This window comes from Ambystoma mexicanum, chromosome 3q, assembly GCF_040938575.1.
Source record: "Ambystoma mexicanum isolate Mex_15411 chromosome 3q, UKY_AmexF1_1, whole genome shotgun sequence".
In the NCBI taxonomy this organism is placed as follows: domain Eukaryota; kingdom Metazoa; phylum Chordata; class Amphibia; order Caudata; family Ambystomatidae; genus Ambystoma; species Ambystoma mexicanum.
In genome coordinates this window covers 807,883,262-807,904,309 of record NC_090926.1, presented here as the reverse complement: position 1 = coordinate 807,904,309, position 21,048 = coordinate 807,883,262, and the positions used below count along the sequence as shown (strand labels likewise).

Here is a 21,048-nt window from a genome sequence, read left to right as displayed (position 1 = left end):
TATCTGATAGGTAGTAAGAGAGTAGAGGGAGATGCAATCTGATAGGTAGCGCAAGAGGAGTGGGAGATGCAATCTGATAGGTAGTGAGAGAGTAGAGGGGGATGCAATCTGATAGGTAGCGAGAGGGTAGGGGGAGATGCAGTCCGATAGGTAGTGAGAGAGTAGAGGGATATGCAATCTGCTAGGTAATGTGAGAGGAGTGGGAGATACAATCTGCTAGGTGATGCGAGAGGAGTGGGAGATGCAATCTGCTAGGTGATGCGAGAGGAGTGGGAGATACAATCTGCTAGGTAATGCGAGGGGTGTCGGAGATGCAATCTGATAGGTAGCGAGAGAGTAGAGGGAGATGCAATCTGCTAGGTAATGTGAGAGGAGTGGGAGATACAATCTGCTAGGTGATGCGAGAGGAGTGGGAGATACAATCTGCTAGGTGATGCGAGAGGAGTGGGAGATATAATCTGCTAGGTGATGCGAGAGGAGTGGGAGATGCAATTTGATAGGTAGTGTGAGAGTAGGGGGAGATGCAATCTGATAGCTATTAGGGCACATTTCTCTTACTGCTAATTTACCTCTGCATTTGTGGAACCCCCAAACATTTTACTTTAGTTACAGCCTCCTGTCCTGACTTTTGCCACTGGACGACAGACTTTAGCTGCACTACTCTGGGCATTCGCTCAGCGTTATGCATAAACTGACACGTTCCTCAGGCTGGCAGTACTGAAAACATTGTTTCTGTTAGTCTTTTGACTTTGTTGCCACTTTTGGCAACTGTTTTTCATTGTCCAAATTGCATTACTGTACCATTCAATGGGGTCCATGCGTGTTTGGGCCCTAGTCATCCACTAAGGATTTTTTGGTAACGGGACAATGTGCCTAGGTGTAGAGTGATGGCAGCAGATACTTTTTCATGTATTATGACAATGTTTTACTGAGCCATACCGCGCTTACCATGTTTGGCTCATGACGGTGGCTAGTGTCTGTCATGGCTGTGCCACAAGGTCTTTTGTCTTCTCCTTTAGCCATTTTGTCCTTTGGCCTTCCCCCTGGTCTTATGATCCAGGAATTCCTTATTTGGGCATGCAGTTGCCACTGATTTTCACAGGCTACTGCAGGTCACTTGTGTGGGTACCCAGGAAGTGGCCTGGGACTGTCTGGTCCCAATCCACACTACTGGTGCCAGGATGTCTGGTGTGCACGAGGACATGAGAGCCACAGTAGTCCCTGATTGAACCTCTGCTCGTGTTCATGAGCGGGTCGATCTCCTCATTGGCCAGCTGCGTGCAAGTACTCACTAGAATTGTGAATATGAAGAGGGGTCCTGCATGCAGACCCTCTGATCGACAACAGGTCTGAATGAACCTGTAGATGGAGCCAAGTATCCAGAAGAGCCGAGCAGACCCAAGGACCATCCGGAACCGCGCAGAAGGTTGGCACCCTGTGCTCGATCTCTGTAGGCCTGTGAGGGTGCTTCAACCCCTTGGAGTGGTGGGACCAACTTATTTATTTATTGGTTATTTATATAACACCTATACAATGAAACGAACGTCCAAAGCGCTCAAAGCCTCCAACGCAGGGAGGGCGTAGATTTGCAAACAGAAATTGACATTCTTAATAGGCATTGGAGCATTCGGAATGGGCAAGTGCTAAGTATTTGGAGGTACAACAAAGAACAAAGAGGAATACAAACAGGTTACAAAATGTGACATGAATTATTGTACATGCTTGCCGGTCATTTCAACAATGCAAGAGCTCTACATAAAAAAAAGAGAGAGGGGAGGGGGAGGATAACGACAGACGAACAGCCAATGAGTCCATCATAGGTGCCCAACAGCATTTCTGATAGAAATAAGTGCATGAGATGTGTAATAGGATATGAAGGGAGGGGACAGAGGTGAGGGAGGGAGAGGAACACTGGGCAATAATGAAGTGGCTGCAGGTGTAAAGAGTAAGTAGAAAGAAGCGGGGGAGGGCTGCACTGCACAGTCCTGGCAAGTCATTAGGCATAGTAGATAAGGAGGGCACAACTGCATAGCAATAGGTGTAAGCAAAGGAACCAAGAATGCTGTGCATATAAAGTGTGCAAGATAATGATAGTAATGATTTGTTATTTACATAGCGCCTTTATCCAAAGCGCTTTACAGAGCACATATTTACATACATTATCACCCAACTGAAATTGGTACTCATTTATCGACCTCGGAAGGATGAAAGGCTGAGTTGGCCTTGCTGGGATTCGAACCTGCTACGTGCAGATCACGCTCAAATCGCAGCAGCGAGTGCACAACCCGCTGAGCTATCTTACCAGCTTCTTATCATAAGATTTAAGAAGCACACCCTCAAAAATGATTTAAACAGACACAATGCAATGCTAAAAGGGTGCAGTGATGTAAAAGGCATAAAAATACATCTAGATTCGAATTTAAACTGACACAATGGGCCTCATTATGAGTGTGGCGGTCCGGGCACAAGGGTGCCGGTAAGTTTACCGGCACCCTTGTTTCTGGACTGGCACACTCCAGGTCTGCCTGCCGGGGCTGCTGCACCTGATAGGTCTGACCCTGCCCGGCGCTTCAGCCCAGGTAGACAGACTCATCACGGAAGCACCGGCACCGTTAGTAATTGTGCTGGTTCTTCTGTGAACCCATTCCCGTGGAGTCCTTTGGGACTAAACAGGAATGGGTAGTAACATTTTCTGGCACCTATCCACCAGGACTTGTAATGTCCGGGTGGCACCGGGAAGCTAGGTGCCGGAAACAGTGTTACAAGGTCGGCATCAAACCACCGGTCACACCAGCGGGGAACAGGCGACCTCGTAATGAGGCTCATTGCCAAAAGGGTGCAGTGATGTAAAAGGCACAAGCAAAATCTAGATTTGAATGTAAAAAGACACAATGCAATGCCAAAAGGGTGCAGTGATGTAAAAGGCAAACCCACTGAAAAACATTTTATTTTACAGAACACAAGTGCAGTGAGAGAAGTAGAGTAGGAAGGCAAGAGTCACAGAGTGGAAAAGCCACCAGTTAAAGGTTCAGGTGTAGGAAGAGCAAGTTCAGTCAGCACTCACACGGTCCACTAGGTTACAAGGAGGACAAGAACCCAGAATAGCGGGAGCAGGGAGTGCCAAGCGGACACCTCAAGTAATGCAGGAGAATGAGGGTTCGGGGGTGGGACCCCTGGACGAACCAATGCTCAGATAGGCTCAGACAGTGACCTTAGTTGTGGGAGATGAATGGGGACTGGCTTCCTCACCAGCCGGCGTCCCTGGTTGGCACTTTCAAGGGTGATGCTGGTCAATCAATGGGCCGCATTACGAGTATGGAGGTAGCCATGCCGCTTTTAGCGGCATGTGTACTCCCATACCGCGTACCGGGTCCGGGTTTCTGGAATGGGAAAAACCGGGCCATTCCGACCTTGGAGGGCCCTGTATTTCCCCATTCAAGGAACCCGGACCCGGTACATCCCCATTCCCATTTGAGCCTGCATAGGGCTCAATGGGAAAGGGGAGGATGCTAACAATGGGCCCGTTAATGACTGGCCCGTTGTTAGCATCCTGGTCTGTTCGCGGGTGCTGCTAAGGACGCCTGGTTTTACCAGACGTCCTTAGTGGATCCCGCGAGCAAACCACGTAATGAGGCAGTAGAGGGTAAACGGGGCCGGCAGCTCTACCGGTGCCGTTAACCCTCTACCGCCTTCCTCATAATTAAGCCCAATGCCTTTGCTGGAGCGGAGGGCAGGCACACTGGTGGTTTCTTGGATTGTGGCCATGCTGGAAGGTGCACACACAGACACAGCCAAAATGGGCTTCACCGGACTTTAGCACACTAAAGTGCACAAAGTAAAGGAAAAAGTGCTGCCTGCTTGGGAAAATCAATAGGCAGATGCTACAATTTTCAGAGCCAGCACACTTTCTTTGCAAAAAGAACGTGCTCTTCACATGATTAGGCCCTGCAAAAGAGACTTCTCAGAAATATCCCTGTGCCATCCAGTAGACAGTCAAGCTCGAACCTTACCACCTGTGCAGGAGCGTTGTTCTATCAAGTTTTGCCTCAAGCTTTGGGGGAATCCTAGCTTGCATTGCAAAGCACCTTCTTGAAAAATGTTGTTGTCCCAGATGCTTTGGGCCGCAAGAGAGAAGCATGCATCAGAACGAGAGAGGTGTGTGCCCCTGCGTCACTGTGAGACAGTGACAATCGCTGCTGGTGGCTTTCCCACCTTTCTTCAAGTGCCCTGAGACCAGATGCATCAGTGTTTTATTTGTCCTACAACTGAGGCGAGAGATACAGCTTCTGGTGTAAACTGGACCCGCTTCTGCACCCGCAGTGCCAGAGCACTTTGAAGTCGAATCAAGAGTTGGAAATCGTACTCTAGGCGACCCTCTCCAGACCTGGCAAGGTTGGACCCTGAGTGAGCTAAGGGCTGTGAGTACTATAATCACTTACCAGTGGCCCCTAGTTCATCCATTTCATTTTTACACACAAAGGATCCCTTGTGTTTGTCTCCTTGACTTGGGTAGCCTCCACTTCCTAAAGTCCTTTGAATGTTGGGAATAGCTTTGTTCTCTGCAGCAGATCCTCCCCTGATTCTCTGAACCTGTTTTCCACACTTTAAAATCCTGTCTCTAACTTTGCCAGCTCCTTAGATATTGTACTTTGTGACTTCACGCACAACAGAGCACTTGTACGCACACATCTAACATTGATCACAAGGATCCACTCATTGTAGGGCTGGACTTACAAAGTTTGGGTTATCCAACGCTGAAGATTGTCAATGTTATAAAGTTTGCCTGCCCTTTCCCCTTACCAAGTTTTGGCCGGATTCTGCACTTTACTGAATGGATCAAACTGACTATATAATCTACATAGTAGTTGTTTGAGTGATGATTTTACTGTGTTTTCCATTAGTCACTTGTGTTTGTTCTTGGGCCTAATAAATTGTATATTTTCATATACTACTGCTCAGGGTAATTCTTGGTGTCTAACTGTGCATGCTCATCAAAGACCTCAGATCACCCCCACTCCTCCTGTGACTTAGCCTTGACCTCTCTCCAAGCTACCATGAATTGGTTTGGCTATCTTCCCAGAAGTGTTCCCTGTTTCACTAACAATGTTGCCTCCTAAACATCTGTTCACCAGAGCAGAGTTCAGAAATCCACTCTAACAATAGATAGTGGGGATTTAGCCCACCGATCTATTTAAAGAGAAGTAGTAGAAACTAGAAGAACCACCATCCATTTTGGCAGCAACAGACAGGGCTCCAGATAAGATTTTGAACTGAGAGTATATTGCTGCCTATTTCTGGAATTTGAGAGTGAAGTTATATTTCAGGGTTTGAAATGATAACTACCGATCCCAATGGGGGTATTGCTAGGCAAGTAGAAATATGTTCAAACTAAAATGGATATCATTTTGTAATCCATGCTTCTTTGATTGCAGTAATTAATGCAAATTATATCAAAATATGTGTTTTAACATCAAGGCTCTTCTTCAGATAAGGCTGCGATAATAGAGCTGAATCCTGTGTCTCTGTCCTGCTAATGCCACTAATCAAGATAGAAGCATAGAGTTGTGTAGATGGAAGCATGGGGAGATACTATGTATCCAATGTTTGCTATTTTCTGTTGGGAGTCTGTTTACTCCTATTTTTCATAACAGTGACTGGCAGGACACCTATATCTTTGGCTCATAATATGACAAGCTGTGAGAAGAGCTAGCTAGGGGATAAAGGGTGTGTGTGGCAGAGCTGTGTACTTTGTTGAAGAGGAGGCCAAAGAGCAGGCTGGAGAAAAAGTCTGGTTTGCTGAGGGCCAGGGTGAAAATTAAGGTTTTGGCAGAGTGGTGGGGGGCGGGATAGGTGGTGGATCTTCCTGATATCTAGACGTTTGATCCTGGATGCAGTGGCAGTGGTGGTAAGGAAATGATTACGTTTATATTGCTGTCAAAGTGGACCCCAAAGCTGTGAGCCAAGCGTGATAGAGTGAGGAGATACGGAGGAATGGATACAGTGGATGGGCAAATGGGTTTGGCATAGAAGGTCAGGAGGAAGATGGCTTTGTAGAGAAGTTTAATATCAGGCAGCATAATGCAATCTGGTGACGGATGGTGGAGATGCAGCTAGTGATGTGATCTGAGGCACCAGAGGATTTGGACGGGAAGAGGAAGAAGACCTGGGTGACAGTGACAAAGAGCTGGTAACAGAAGCCAAAAGATGAGATGAATTTATAGATGAAGAATATGGAGTGCAAAGGAGTGGACTCTTGTGGGATGCCAACAAGAAGAAGGTGGAGCATTGAGTGTTAGAAATCCAGAAAATGTTGAAGGAGCAGTCAGATAGTTGAGATGCCACTCATTTGAGTACAGTGTCCTTGAACTCTAGGCAGGTGAGAGTTTGAAGGTAGGGGAGGATTCACAGTACCAAAGGCAGCACAGAGATTGAGTAGAAAGAGGAAAGCGCTGAGGTGGACTTTGTGTGCAGTGCAAAAAAGGTTGGAGACATCAATGAGAATATTTGGTATGGATTTTTTTCTGTGAAATCCAGTTTGGAATGGGTTGCATAGCATTTTTCCTTAAGGAGTTGATAACGAAGTTAAATAAAACCCTCCTGAGGATTTGGGGATTTTAGAGTAGTGTGGCAGAAGAGACACAGATCGGTAGAAAGAGGCATTGTTGTGGTAAGCAGTAGGTTTTGTGACAGTGACAACTTGGCATCAGTCTGGGACGATGGGTGTCATTACAAGTCCGGCAGTAACCCGCTGGTGTAACACCCTTTCAGCCCGCCTTAGAGGTGAAAATATTAGTCCCAATTCCCATGGAGTCCCAGACGACTACATGGGAATGGGGACTCGAAAGCACCAGCACCGTTAGTAACAGTGCCAGTGCTTCCATGGCAACTGGGCCTACCGGGGCCATTGCGCCCGGCAGGGCAGACCTCCCGTGCGCATCAGTGCCAGTAGGCACAATTGTAGTCTGCCGGTCCGGAAAGGGTGCCGGTCCATTGCTATCAGCACCCTAATTTCCGGTCCGGCAGACTTGTAGTGACCCCGGATTTGAGTTGTTAGAAGAGGCAGGAAAGGTGAGTGAAGCTGATAGTAGCAAGCTCTTTGATGATGTGGTATGCAAATTGATCAAAAGTAGGGGACGATGTGTTAACTGAGTGGAAGATGGATTTCAGTGGGATAGAGATGAGAGAATAGTGATTAGGAAAGGAGGAGCAATGGAGGGACTTGGGGGAGGAATATAATGTTGGCAAGGGTGATTACAATTTTTGTTATTTTAGAGGAGAAATGACCATTGGCGATAATGAGGAGAAGATGGTGTGAAATGTGGGTGGGGAAAAGCACGGCATAGGGGTCATTGACAGCTTGTAATGGTGGAAGTAGAGTAGAGCTACAGGACTGGATGTAGGAGGATTTTGTAGAGTCGAGAAGTTGTGAGGGCAAGGGAAGAATCCTCGTATCACGTTAAGAGAGTTGGGTAGCAAGCCTTGGCATTACAGCACAGCTGGAGGCACATGGTAGCTGTTTGATGAATGGGGAGATCCAAGGTTGCTGCTGGGAGAGGGTGAAATGTGTGGGTAAGATACTGATAGTTTAAGGGGTAGCTAGGGCAAGGGTAAATTAACTAAAGGTGAGTTTGGAAGCAGAGAGATTGTAGGATAGTCCTGGCTTGGTCAAGATAGGGGACCAAGGTTTTAGGTATGAATTTACTTTGGGTGAGAGCCAACAAAGGGGGGATTGAGAGTGGAAGAGGACCAGAGATGGTTAATTGGATGAGTGAGCTGTCTGAGGGTGAGGTGTCGGGGTGGTCAGGAAAGGTCAGAAAAGGTCCCCACAAGTAAAGGGAGTTTATGTTGCATGCACCAAGATTAGGCCCACTACCACTTCATCCCATATGTGTATCAAAACTGAAGTTCTCTTGTGTTCTCCACCAAATTTGCATGATTGTGTGGAGCAGCAGGTAGATTGCAGACATGGTGGGGGGACGGGTTGCTCAGTGGAGGAGCATGCCAATACTGGAACCAGTGTGAGAGATGGTTGTTCTCCAAGGTGTACAGTGATTTTACTGAAAACATTTTTTTCAATGGATTTTTTACCTAAGAAAATCCATCGAAAAAATACTGATGGAGAGGGCCATTGTTTTCAATAGCGCATGATTTAGCTTTAATAGCCTCATCTTCAATTTTTTCCATGGGTACTGTGGAGCTTTTAGAACTTTTGGGGCGGTCCTCAGTTTTCCCTGTGTCCACAATCACAATATTAGTGCCAATATCGTTATAGACAGAATTACTCTGTCACCAGGCAAGTGGCTATGAATTGCCAATCTGCTTGTACTGCCAATATACGAGTGCACCACTGACTTGTAAGCCTAATCTATGGACCCACAGACCATATGACTGGCTCCAAAAAATTGATTCATTTCCCCTATCAGAGTATAGGCATCCCCTGCGATTCTTGTGGTGCTGCGGGACTGTTTGATCCCAGTGCCTGTGCCTACTCCTGTTTGGAGGCAAACCCTGCTGCCAGTTTTAGTTTGACTATCAGTTTCTTATGCTTAAGTGTTTCTTGCTCCTGTTCCTGCATGTTAGATGTTAATATGTGGATGGTATGTTTAATGAAAAAGATTTGGCCCCGACAGGCAAAAACCATCAAAAAACACAGGTACATGCAATGGGCGCAGTGGTCACAATGTCTTGCGGCTTCTCACCTGGGTAAGGGTCTCCTCAGCCTCAAATGCTTTCCCCAACTCATGTACTCTCGTGTACCGAAGGGGGTGAGGTCAAAGTGATCCCCGGCAGGCTCGTGCAGCAGCTTCCCAGTTTCCGATCTCCTTGGTGCCTGGCGCCTATTGGCCTGGACACCTGTTCCCCTTTTCACATTTGCCCTCACGGGGGGCAGATGAAGAACTTGAAGACCTGGTGCTGGTACTGTAGGAGGCGAGGGCAGGGGATTAGAGGGGCTAGCTCCTCGCTACAGCTATCTGAGGGAAAAATGTTGGCATGGTATTTTCCTCTTTTAACTTGTAGCTTTCTCAAGTTGTTACTCCTCTGATACGCAAAAACAGAAGGATCTGGAAATAAATCTTTTGGTCTGATGTCACTTGTGAGAATGTTCCAATGCTTGGACATGCATCGTTGGAACTTTTGGCTTTGGGTATAGAATTTTGAAATAAACACTTAAGATGGAGAATCTCTTTCTGTCTTGCCTTGTACCATGGGGTCTTAAGAAACGCTGTGGTGCTTGGAAGGGTGGAGCGAGAAGCAAGGGAAAGACCGGAAGAGTCCCAGTAAAAGCAAGCGTAACTCAATTTCCATTGCTCCAGAAGGGACGGGGAAAGAGGTATTAGTCCCATGGTCACACATGGACCAGAACAATTTGAAGACACCCTCTTCTCGCCCTGCAGGTGCTGGGAAGTGGATTTATGCATTGGAAAAACAGACTGCACGTGTCATGTTGGCCATATAGGACATGAAAAGCTTATTCACGGCTCTAATAGGGGATCGGTCAGACGATCTATGGAGGCAATCAGGATATCTGGGAGTTCAGTTGGATACGAACACCCACGATGGTGCATCCTTCAATAATTACAGGGGCAGGTATTGGGAGCCATGCAGATTATGTATCCCGATATGCTGGATATAAATTTGATTCTGGCGAAGACAGTGAAACTGGATGACAATCCTGTCGCACATATACAGTTAATCCAGGAGATGTGGAGAGCAGAGAAGGGAGAAGTGTGGTGTGTGGTATGAGAATGTGGCTATTTTGTACCACATGCTAAAAAAGGGGACTTCCCAAAGACGTTTAACATGATTTTGATAAGGTAGTGGGGATGGAGGCCAAGAGTTTGCCAGAGATTCAGGTGCGCATTGTGCATTTCTGTTCAGACAGGAAAACTAAAAGGAGACTACTGAACAGGCACAAAAAGGCAGAAGCAAGGATTGTTCAGTAGAGGTCAAGCTCGTTCAGAAAAAAATAGCAAAGAACTGTTTAGAAGGAGCAGTGATTATCAACTCCATGGAGGGACAGTAGGGACAACTGGCACAACACGGGCATATTGAAACAAGTATGGCACAGGGTTGCATGGACTGGTATGCTCCCGATCAAAGGCAACCGAGAGGGTTTCCGATGGGTAGGAAGGATTTCCGCGAGGAGGCGGGCCATTTGGTGGGTTCGGCTGAATGAGACTTCAGTTCAACGGGCCGATGGGAGGCAATTATGGAGGATTGTATGGGATTCAGCATTGGTCATGTGGGAGAATGGGACATGTGGCACGAGATTGTTGGAGTAGGCCACAGTATTTTAATGTAGGTATCCCGCAAATGAAACCCCCAACCATTTCATATGCCCCGGGATCTGTGCAATCACAGCAGGTATGGTTTTGTCAGAACCCAATGCCAGAGACTGCACAGACCTATACATTTCAGCCAACCATGCCAGCACAGGCACTGGTACAAACATGGGAGAAAAATCCTTTACCCCAAGGAACGGTGACTCACTACACTGGAGCAAGTGTTTTTGTCAGGATTCCTTTCCCGCTCCCAGGTATTAACATGTATCCAGATCAGGAAAGCCCACAGGGGCATCTAATGTGTCCAGTCCTGTCTGCTACTGCCAATCCAGAAGAGGAACACCATATAGGTGTAAAGGTAGGTGATGAAACTTTTTCATTCATGGTCCATACAGGGGCTAAGAAATTTGGCATCAAGGAAGGTACGTTCTTCTTGTCAGGAAAAATGATGGACACACAGGAATTTTCTGGAGCTTTCCTGTTGGTTCCTTACACCAAGGTTCTACGTATTAAGGTAGGTACACAAAATGTATCTGCCTCCTTGTTGTATTGTACACATACCCCAGTAAATCTCTTAGGCAGTGATCTCCTAAGCAAAGAACATGATAATCACTTTCACGGAGGAAGGTATAGTATGTTTGACTCCAGGTTTGTATCCGGTGAGAGAAGCAGTGTTTTTGCATACATGTTATAATAACAGCACGATAAGGGGGTTACCTGTACATTCAACTTTGCTCCTTTATAGAGTAAAGGTTGTGTAAGGTTGTGTCCCTGAGATCAGAGATCGGACATGGGGGACACCAATTGAATTTTTGTTTTGGCTTGCTGAGACACATGTGTTAATGCCATCCACATTGTTACAATTCTCTTCTAAGCAGTGGTTACCAAGAAGGACAAGGTAGGTCTCTCAGGCACCGATGAAGAAGTCTGAGAGTGGCACACATTCCTATGCATCGATCCGACTTAATCACTAAGAGACGTGTCCAAAGAACAATTGTTCGAGGATGCCAAAGATAAGGGTGAGATGGTTTTTGAGATTGGGGTGTCTTGCCAGATAGCGATTGAGCAAAGGGAAGTACCACATACCATGTTCATCATTAGAAATACATCGCCATATTGGAAGGATGATTTGGAGAAGGTGCCATACCATTAGTGGAACAGCAATCCTCATGATGTCGGGCTGTTAAAGAGTGTTGTATTAGTACAAATATGATTGAAACTTGGTGTCATATTGCCACTTGTGAGGCAATACACCAGGTCTAGAGAGGCAGACAAAGGGATTTTTTTTTTAAATGTCTTTATTTGTAATTTTGACAAAACAGCAAAGAACAATTGATGATACTTAAAACAATTTAAATACATGCAGATAAGAGAGCACATAATTACAAACATAGAACTAGTATATATTTAGAAACTCATCCCAAATTTTAGAATACAAGTTAAGCTTCTTTTGTTTCCTGTAGATCATTCTTTCCATATTGGCAAGACAATTCATCTCCTCGATCCAATCCACAACCGATGGTGCTATACGAGACTTCCAACTCCTCAATATAATGTTTTTGCATTTACAAGCCCCTCTAAATAGAAATTTTTTCTGAGAGACTGAAAGATCTTCAAGTAACTCATCACAATCCAAGACCATTGTTCTGAAATCTAGAGCAATATCCTGATGTAAAAACCATAGGAAAATGTTACACACATCCTGCCATAATCCACGGACACGTATACAGTCCCAGATCATATGTTCCAAGCTTCCCAATCCATTTCCACAGCTCCAGCAGTCATCCGAATCCATCAAACCTCTCATCTTCAATCTTTCCGGGCTCCAGTACACTCTGTTGAGGATTTTAATTTGCCTTGGACGTTCTTCTAAGTTAATTGAGCAAAGTTTAATGTTAGCACACATCCCCATCCACATCTCAGAAGAAATCACACAGTCCAATCTCCTGCCCCATTCTGCTCTTAGTTCTGTATTCTTATGGTGCTGTTGAAGCAAAGCTTATAATACAACCTTCTGTGTCCCCCGGTGGTGCCAAATCCTGCTACAATTTTCTGTAACATCCCTACTGGGTCGACCTATTTCACAGTGATCGATTTAAAAAATGAATTTTTCTCAGTCCTCTTACACCCGCGATTCCCAGTACCTTACTGCGTTCATGTATCATGGTCAGAGATTTTAGCACACAAGGTAACCTCAGGGGTACTGTGTATCTCCGAGTGTATTCAATATGGTGGTTCAAATGGATTTTGGGAATGTACATATGTACAGTACAGTAATCGAGTACGTGGACGATTTATTTCAGAAGAGCAGCGTCAAGGAGATTCATTAACCCTCCACGCCCTGCTGTTGGAGAAGGGGTACAAAGTGGACAAAACAAATTGCAATAGTGCCAGACAGAGGTAGTATATTTGGGGCAAGTGATATCACCCACAGGAAGAAAGGTGATGCCTTAGAGAGCCACTGCAGTTCAGAATACACTCCAGCCAGTTGCAGTGAAACACATGCAGCAGTTTTTGGGGCTCTGTAACTATTGTAGATCATGGATCTTTGACTACTCTAGTTACACAGGGCTCTTACTGCAAGGACGAAAGGGAGCACAGAAGGTGAAACTTCTGATTGAATAGTCTGAAGAGATGGTGACCTGCTTTCGGGAGATGAAGTCTGGAATCAGCAATGCTCCAGTCCTGGCGATCCCAGAATATCAAAAGCCATTTTAGCTATTCCCCCATTCAGATGGGCAGGTGATGACAGCGGCTCTGGTCCAGAAAACATCACTAGGTCATAAACCCTTGGGTTACTACAGCAGACCCCTAGACCTAGTTGTGCAGGGCCAGTTCCTGTGTGAACAAGCTCTAGTGGCAGCAGCTTTTGTGATACAAAAGTCTCTGACCATTTCCATGGGATGACCAGTGACATTGTATGTGGAACATGTGGTTTTTGCGATTTTGGAAAGTACAAATTGATTGTGATGACAGAGAGAGTCTCCGGTATGAAGCTATTCTATCAAATGCTTCCATACATCCAGTACTCTATCAACTAGTCAATCCTAAAGTGTTTGCAGCCGAACGAGTAAAACCTGATGACATTGTCCATGACTGTGCGATTTATGAGGGACAATAGGAAGAGAGGAAGAAATTTGAAGACGCTTTGGAGGGAGGTTAGGTGCTCTTTGTTGATGGGCCTTCAACAATTAATCAGGACATTGGTGAGACGCATACCAGTATGGCTGTTGTGGGCCTTGTGGATGGCTAATACCTGGTCAGGGTGAAGAAACGTGTGCTTTCACATTACTCAGAATTAGTGGCGCTCATAGAGGCGCGAGAAATGAGTAAGGGGAAGGCAGTCACTATATATTCTGACTCTGTATATGTCACCTCATTGGTACATACCGGTTTGCCAAGATGGCAGAGGAGAGGGTTTAGGAGATCTGATGGGACCCCTTTCCAGCATGCTACGCTGTTATCCAGACACATCAAAGCATTAACATTATCAAAAGAGGTAGAAATAGTTAAGTGTGCTGCGCATACTAACCGTACTGACTCAATGGCACTTGGAAATGATGCTGCTGACAGAGCGACAAAGGAAGCTGCGTATTTGCCATTTGCATATCCCCAGGAAATGGAAATGGTGTACCTACAAGTACAGTTGCCAGCCCTGCATACTGCGATCCCACTGCCACAAATTGTAGAGATGCAGGGGGTCCTGAGGTCTCACAATGGGACCCAAAATACCTATCTTTTTTGTCAGATATTACTTCACTCTTAGGGATCAAGCATAGGTTGTGTTCAGTGTACCACCTTCAGGCGAATGGGATCATGGAACATTTAAATAGAATTCTTAAAGTTCGCAAAAATGTACAGTGATTTAAGTAAGAACTGGTTTACTGTTGATCACTTGCCTTGCTTTATTTGAGAAACCAGCCAGGGAAGGAGCATCATCTCAGTCCTCACAAGATAGTGAAAGGGCACAGATAACACACACCACTTTTGCCTGCACACACAGTATCAGATGCACACAATTCAGCACAGATTATTGGTGAGGAGTTTAGGGAATACCTTAGGGCTTTAACCAAACGTGTCAGACTTGTATCTTCACAGGTTGTATTCTCTCATCAACAGACAACAGGAGAAAACATCCAAGTATCTGACAATCCACCTCAGTCGCAGTTGCTGCTAGGAGACCTGGTATTTATTCGGTCCTTCATACAACACTTGAACGAGCTGTGTTTCTATGAGCCACACCGAGTGATTTTTGCAAGTCTGACTGCTGTGAAGGTAACAAGAGCTGGATTCATATCGGTGACATGAAAAGGGATACCAGCACCCCTCTGCCAGCACAGGAGCAAGACCAGGCTCAAAATTTAGTATGCCCTAAGGACTTGCAGTTCATTCCAGTCAAAACAGGTGGATGAATAAAAGCTGGAGACTGTTTTTGGAAATAGGAAAAAGACATTTGGATTTAAAATGAATGCTAGGATGTATGATTTTATGTTTCTTTCGCTTTCCTTTTTATTTTGTTCAGGCATGGCAGATAATGTAAATGTGAATATTTTTAACTTGTCTAGTACTGAAGGATTTGATAAAGTGTTATTTAGACCACAAAAGAAGTATTGTTTCCAACCTCATGAGAGATTACGATAATGAAAATTTAGATCCAATAGTGGATGCACATGACTTTGCAAATGATAATATTTCGTACAGGCGTTTAAGGAGGGCTGGATAGAGAGATCTGTAGGGTCTTGCTACATTTGCTCTCTTATCCCCCACACTTCTGGAGTCCGTAGAATGTTTATTCCTGATGTGATAGAGTTAAGAGAAGCACTGTCACTGGTGCACCTAACCTTGTGTAGGGTCTGAGGGCAGCTCCAAGGGAAATCAGGCACAGCTTTTAGCCTACCTATTGACGAGGAGTGTTCGACCAAAGATCATAAAGAGAAGAAGGATGTAGGCTGTACGCAGAGAGCCCAGTTGAATTTGGAATGGCCTACTGTTGTAAATAATCGATGGGAGCAAGGATTCAAGAGTTGCAGAGCTGGAGGAATGAGGGGATTGTCAGAAGAAGTGGTGGCACAGATCAACCAAGATTGTGGAAATGTATGGAGTAATGATTACTTGAAATATCAGACATGGCTCCAGGAGCCAGAGAAACCTGTTAAGATCCAGTTACTCACAGGTTTTTCTCTGTGTTTTTAGGGCAGTGGCATGGTACGTATTGGCATGAATGGGAACTGCAGCCACATGCTTCACATTGCTGATCTGGCTGGAGGTACATCAGCACTTCTTGATGTGTTTTGGTCATGTGGAAACTTTTCATATTGACAATTACCTGCAGCCTGGCAAGGTGTGTGCAGTCTCACTACACTGCATGTGCCTGTCCTTATTGTTCCCCAGAGCCATTTGATACTTGCCAGCCTGACACCTAAAACCACATCTGTGCACATTGTGTGTCCCTTGTGTCATCAGACATGGACAATTCCGTGACTTTGCCTGAATGTGAAGAAGAACAAACTTTCAGACGGATTACAAGATCAAACTATATCTCCTCAGCATCTACAGAAGCTCTGATGAACATTCCTGAGCAGTACTGACTGTTCAGCAAAAATGGGATGTTCCTTTCTCCCCTCATGGCCACTGGTGTTCAAGCTATTGCAAATGCGAAGTTGCTTCAGGTCACCCGCAATGAGCTTTTGCTGTGTGTAAATTCTTCTGAGTCAGCTTTCAGTGTAATAAAAAAAATAGCTGTAAGCAGTGAGGCTCATGACCATGCAAAACAGGTACATCCTTAAACTCCTAACAGCTATTGAGGGGGGTGACAGAAAATATGGAGCATATGCTGTACCTTCATGCCACCTAATGATTCCTAAAATGGGACTCTGACACAAACATTTGCCGTGTTACATAACCTAATGGGGGTCATGGGGAAGGAAGCAGGAATCACAAATTACCCTTGGTTGGACTCTCTTTTCTCTTGGGTGCCTACCTGGATGGGTTTAGCTGTGAAGATCATCATGGCAACTTTGATCTTTTTGCTCATTATCGCTTGTACCTGTCAGATGCTCTTACAATGCTGTTCTGCCCAGATACTTAAAGCAGCTGCAATGATGACTGTGACCCTTTCGAAGGCTATGGCCACTGCCATTTCATATCACATGAAATGCTCAGACTGAATTAGACATGGATTCAGAGTTGTTTGGAATTTCAGATACTGCCTTATGTGCTGCACCAAATTAGGATGATTGTGTGGAAAAGTGAGTAGATTGCGGAAATGGTGGGGGGACGAGTTGGGGTTGTTTATCGGAGGAGTATGCCCCGAGTGGGACTAGTTAGAAAGATGTTTGTACAGTATTGTTTCCCCAAGAAGATGGTTTAAAAGAACATGGAATTAGTGTATTAGGTAATAAATGAACAGAAGGGGCAAAAGTTGGGGATGTCGATAATTGTTTCAGTGGGAAAGAAGGGTTCATGTTGCCCACACCATATTGGTGACTGGGGTAGACGCGATGTTAGAGAAATGTTGCGATTTGGCATGTACTTAATGTAGTTAATGAGAATGGGATGAGTGTTACTATTAGTGCTACTTTGTGTATAGTTGATACATTTTATATTCACACCCACGTAGCAACATAATGATAAGTCTGCCTATATATTATAAACACAATGTAGTCATGTGGCATGCCACGTAGTGCCTAAAGATGAGAAGCAAGGAGCTTTATATGCGCATGCGAGACAGGAGATTTGTGGATGGAGAAGCATTTGTGAGGGTACGCGGTAGTCTTAAACGTACATGTATAGACACATACACAGAGGTTTTCAGGGATATGTGTTTAGGGCAGTTGGGGAACTAGGGATACATGGCAAAGACATGAATCTGTATACTGTGTATTTGTTATTCAGTGTCCTGGGAGGTCCGGCCACCTGGTGGGGTCAGTTTGGAGCCAGGAAATAAATCTGGTGTAAGGGGTGCATAACGGCAGAGTCAACAAATGGTTTATGGGTTTCGATCAGGTGCTCAGGAATTACCATGAAGTGGCCAGAGGCAACGCATGCTGAAATGGTAGGCATTATAGATTAGCGTGAAATGAGGATGCCAGCAGGTCTTAGTGGATAAGATGTTTATCGTCACTTCAAAAAGGAACTTTTTGTTTCGCCCCCTCCTCACATTGTTGAAGTGTCCTTGCAAAGAACATTTGCATTAGGGTTAGAGGTCCCTGATCAGATGCAACCTGTAATAAATTAGGATTGTTGTGCATGAATGTTTAAATTATATATTTATTGTGTATTTATTGGGAGCTTATACAGTAAGTAATTTCTGTTTCAAAGCACCCACAGGGCAACAGGGAGGGAACATGGGATGGAAAACAATGATTATAGTGGAAGATAAAAGAAAAACCTACTATACTTTGTGAGTATTCAGAACGTGGAAGTACAGCGAGAAGAGGGGAGCTGGGGGGTGGTGGTATGTGCTGGAATGTCCATGCTTGCTCGTGGGTGAGCAGCAGATGAAGTGCATAGTATGATAAGTGCTATACAGCCTGGAGCCGCATTGGGTAGAAAGTGCAAGCCTACAGGATTGAGGCAGGGGGTGCCAAAGCAAGTGCTGAGAGGTAGGCAGAGACTAAGGGGATTGGGTATGGGAGGCCAGGTCTCCGAAGGGATAGATAAATGCCCTGGCGACCAATCACAGCGACTGTGATATTAGCAGAGGAGGGATGAAGGGAAGGAAGTGGTTAAGAGGAAAGTCTTGAGGAGCTTCCGGAATTTGAAGAAGTCCTGCTCAAGACGAAGAGCAAGGGAGAAGCTGTTTCATAGGAGGGTGCCAGGTGAAGAAAGTGATCGGCCTCCGGCCCTCTATTTAGAGAAATGCTTTATACACAGAGAGTTAGGAGCAGGGGACTGCAATGCTCTAGAGGGAGAGTATTTAGTAAGAGAACATTGCAGATAGCATGGCCCCTGGCCCCAGACAGCCTTGTGGATGATGCAGAGGGATTTGAATTGAATCTGTGCAACAACCGGGAGCCAATGAAGAGTTTTTAGGGCAGGAGAGATGCGGTCCCAGGGCTTAAGGCCAAGGATAAGTCTTTCTGCCCTATTCTGGATTAGCTGGAGGGGGTCATAAAGTGGAAGAAGGTAGATTCAGGAGAAGGCTATTGCAGTATTTAAGCCTAGAGAGAACCAGGGCTCCGGTAACATTGAGCTTCTGTGGCAAAGTGAACAAATTGAGAATTCCTTTGAGAAGGAAGAGTTGAAAGTGGGACTTCTTGGTAATGTCCTGAGTGTGAGGGAGAAAGGATAGAGGAGTCAAAGAGGACTTCAAGGTTTCTGGCTTCAGGAGAAGGAGCAGGGGTCCCAATGGGGGTCAAGCATGTGATGATGTCATTACCTACTATGGAAAAGATCCCAAAAAGGTAAGTACTGTAAATACGAGATAATAAAAATATATGTCAAAAGGGAATGGTGGTTAAATGTATGTATCCAATGAGAGCATGGGAACTGAAGGGTGATACATTTCCTTGTATAGGGTTGACCAATCATGTTTGGAGGGATCACTTTATAACAACATATGAGGGAGTGTGTTAACTGTTGCAATTATGTATATAATGTGAAATCTTGAGGAGGAGAATCTGGTTAGTTTGGTCTCTAAAGAGTTGTCTAGCCCCTCCTGACCGTTTGTACAATAAGCTTGCTTTATGGACAAATGTGCACTCACTTCTTAAGAGGTGGGCCTATTTTTGGGTAAGGAGATAGGAGGTCCATACCCACATAATATGGAACTCATTTGCAGCAATCACAGTGCACTGGAGTGTGCCTATGTTAGCTATATATATACATTCCCTGTGACTTGTGATTGAATGCAGAGTCCTCCTCATTCTGCATAGCAAAAACACTGTGTGAGCATCACAACTACACTACAATGAAAGTTAGAAACATACACACCCCCCAGCCCCCCGGCAACATTGATATATGCAAACACAGTGCCAATGAACTCTTAAGATCACAATTTCTCCACTGAAATCAATTTAACAATTCAACTTCTTAGCGCAACCACTCCTGATCTCAGGGGGTGTCCTATGACCTCATAACTACACTCTTAATATCCCCCTAGAGGCAGCCCCTTTAGCACTATCCGAGATTATGACAGTCTACCTGACACTCAAGGACACATACCACAATTTATCAACCTATTGAAAGGGTCCGCAATCTTTTGCCATCGAGATATTTTGGACTGCAACTCCAATCAGCCCTAGCCACTGGTGAAGGATCATGGGAGTCAAAATGCAAATCATCTGGCCAGCTGCAGGTTGCAGACCACAGACTTATGGAATGACAAAGGCATGCAGGATAGCTCACATACACCGAGCAACGAGGACCTTCTGTGTCTGGAAAAACTGCAGAATACAAAGGGGCATCTCCTCCCAGACTGTGCTCCCTTATCAGGGACATCTTGCTGCTAGTGCTAGCCATGGCCTAAATCATCAGGCCCTTCATGAAAGAAGCAATGCATTTCTCGTTTTGGTGATATCTGATTAACAAGGTTGCATTCCTGGTGTCCACCCACCAACTACACTGCAGTATTTCACCCACATTTGTGCTACTGGTCATTTACCTATAACAGCCCCTGTAATATGAAAGGTTATATTACATGATTTTGCTAATATTAGTTCCTTATTATATTTATTTGTATTTTATTTGTATTTATTTTATTTATTGAGTGCTTTTCCCAAAGCGCTTTACAAAATAGTTCCATTGGTACAATAAAAATGACATTGATGGCAGAATCAACACTCAGAAACTAAGCAGAGGAAAGAGAAAGAAGGAGGGTGGCTTCTTTTAATTGTGAATGAAAGATATGGTAAGTAGAAGAAGCACAAATAGATAGCGGAAGAGCATTGCATTGCTTAGGTACAAGGAGTGAAAAGAACGAAATCGAGAAGAAGCACAAGGTAGATTGAGAACAAAGTGGACACAGAGGAGATTAAAAAGAGACAAGAGAACTAAGATAAGAAGGAGCAAGCTCATAAAGAGTTTTATAGACAAAGCAAAGAAAATGAAAGATACAATAACGATCAAAAGAAAGTAAGGAAGCAGAACAAAGTGAAGGAGTAACGGAAGAGTGAAAGGGCAGCTCAAAGCAAAAACGAATAGCAGAATTGGAAACAGAGCATAAAGGGGTAAGATGTGACTTGGGAAGACCTAGTAAAAGAACTCAGCAATAGTTAAGACGAGAAAAGACAAGTGAATAGATCAGAAGTTAACTAGCCTGAAACAAAAGAAAAGTACGAGCAACCGAAGATTATAGAGATGAAAAATAGCAGCAGAGTGAGCAGTATTAGAAATATGTAGAGTATAATAAAGGGAAGGGTCAAAAACGACACCAAGGTTTCAAGCAGAGGGAGAAAAGGAAAGGAGTGATGGAGGGAAAAGAAGTCCAGAGGAAGGAGAAACAGGCGAAGAGGAAGAAGAAGTTAAGGAAAGAACCTCAGTTTTAGTGGCATTAAGATGAAGACATTAAGAGGCTAGCCAAGACTTGACTGCAAGCAAACAAGAAGAAACAATGTTATGAAGAGACGAAGAACATGGAAAAAGGAGGAACAAGATTTGTGAATCATCAGCATAAAAATGACAGGAAAGATAAAATGAGGAGCTTAAATCAGACAAAGGAATGGTATACAGAGGGAAAAAAGAGGGCCTAGAACAGGACCTTTTGGTACACCGTGAAGGACTGGATAGGACGAAGAGAACCGTCCAGCCCAAGAAATAGAATATG

The 21,048-nt window shown here is 44.8% G+C and overlaps 1 protein-coding gene across 12 annotated transcripts in view; it reads right to left on the bottom strand.

Annotated features, from left to right (window-relative positions):
- Nucleotides 1-21,048, bottom strand: part of CACNA1G (calcium voltage-gated channel subunit alpha1 G) — a 1,457,373-nt gene that overhangs the window by 681,353 nt on the left and 754,972 nt on the right. The window lies entirely within an intron of this gene.